The sequence below is a fragment of the Symphalangus syndactylus genome, chromosome 14, assembly GCF_028878055.3.
Source record: "Symphalangus syndactylus isolate Jambi chromosome 14, NHGRI_mSymSyn1-v2.1_pri, whole genome shotgun sequence".
Taxonomy (NCBI): Eukaryota; Metazoa; Chordata; class Mammalia; order Primates; family Hylobatidae; genus Symphalangus; species Symphalangus syndactylus.
The window spans coordinates 8,863,030-8,864,942 of NC_072436.2; positions in this window are offsets into that span (position 1 = coordinate 8,863,030).

Consider the following 1,913-nt stretch of genomic DNA (forward strand, 5'->3'; position numbering starts at 1 on the left):
TCCCCACAGTGGGGAGGCCCTGCCAGCTTCATGCAGGCCACAAATAATAAATTACTGTTCCTGGCCGGGCGCGGTGGCTCACGCCTGTAATCCCAGCACTTTGGGAGGCCGAGGCACGGGGATCACTTGAGGTCAGGAGTTTGAGACCATCCTGTCCAATATGGTGAAATCCCATCTCTACTAAAAATACAAAAATTAGGCAGGCCCAATGGCATGCACCTGTAGTCCCAGCTACTCGGGAGGCTGAGGCAGGAGAACTGCTTGAACCCAGGAGGCGAAGGTTGCAGTGAGCCCAGATCGCGCCACTGCACTCCAGCCTGGGCGACAGGGCAACACTCTGTCTAAAAAAAAAAAAAAAAAATTGTTCCCATTTAAAAGTTGGAGGTAATAAAGTTTCCTTGCAAGATAAATGCTATCAGTTTCTCTCTACTGGAAGCCTGCTTGTTAATTGAAGTTAATTGCTAATTTTTGATATACTATTTTGCTGAATTATAACATTGACACAGAAAAATGCACACATTTTAAGTGTGCAACGTGATGAACATTCACATGTGGACACACCCATGTAGCGTCTGCTCAAGTCTTGAACAACTCGGGGGTGGGGCAGGGCGAGGCCATTAACTCCACTTCATGGGTAATGAAACAAAATATCAGATAAGTCATGTGATTTTTTTCCCCAAGGTTCTTGGCTAGGAAGAGACATGCAGGCCGGGTGCAGTGGCTCATGCCTGTAATCTCAGCACTTTAGGAGGCCGAGACAGGCGGATCACCTGAGGTCGGAAGTTCAAGACCAGCCTGACCAACATGGAGAAACCCCCATCTCTACTAAAAAAAAAAAACACAAAAATTAACCAGGCGTGGTGGCCCATGCCTGTAATCCTAGCTACTCATGAGGCTGAGGCAGGAAAATCGCTTGAACGTGGGAGGTAGAGGTTGCATTGAGCCGAAATTGCGCCATTGCACTCCAGCCTGGGCAACAAGAGTGAAACTCTGTCTCAAAAAAAAAAAGGAAGAGACATGCAGGGAGGGTCACAGGCCAGATCTGCAGCCAGCCCTGCATTCAAGAAGTGGCTCTGAGCCCCTGCTGCAGCCAAGGGAGGGGCTGAGAAGGTGGGAAGTGCCAGCTTGGGGCAACTGAGCACAAAACACTGAAGTCAGTCAGATGGGCCCAGGAGGGATGAGGGGGCGGGGCTCAGTGGGGGGATGGCAGGGCTGGAGAGTGCCTCTGGCTGGTCTGGCCCTTCCCCTGGGGTTGGAACAGTCATCTTAGCTCCCCAGGCTTTGGAATTGGGGTTTTGAGATCCAGTATCTTTTTTTTGTTTGTTTGTTTCAAAACTGGAGGCCTTCGGTGTGGTCATTAAGTCTTTATGTGACCAAAAAGACATGTATTTCTAAAGACACACACTACTTGCTATTGCCATGTTTTATTTCCTTATTTACAAAAATTTTCGGCCGGGCGCGGTGGCTCACGCTTGTAATCCCAGCACTTTGGGAGGCCGAGGCGGGCGGATCACGAGGTCAGGAGATCGAGACCACGGTGAAACCCCGTCTCTACTAAAAATACAAAAAAAAAATTAGCCGGGCGTGGTGGCGGGCGCCTGTAGTCCCAGCTACTCGGAGAGGCTGAGGCAGGAGAATGGCGTGAACCCGGGAGGCGGAGCTTGCAGTGAGCCGAGATTGCGCCACTGCACTCCAGCCTGGGCTACAGAGCGAGACTCCGTCTCAAAAAAAAAAAAAAAAAAAAATTTTCGGCTGGGTGCAGTGGCTTATCCCTGTAATCCCAGCACTTTGAGAGGCCGAGGCAGGTGGATCGCCTGAGGTCAGGAGTTTGAGACCAGCCTGGCCAACATGGAAAATCCAAAAAAAAAAATTAGCTGGACATGGTGGCGCATGCCTGTAATCCCAGCTGCTCG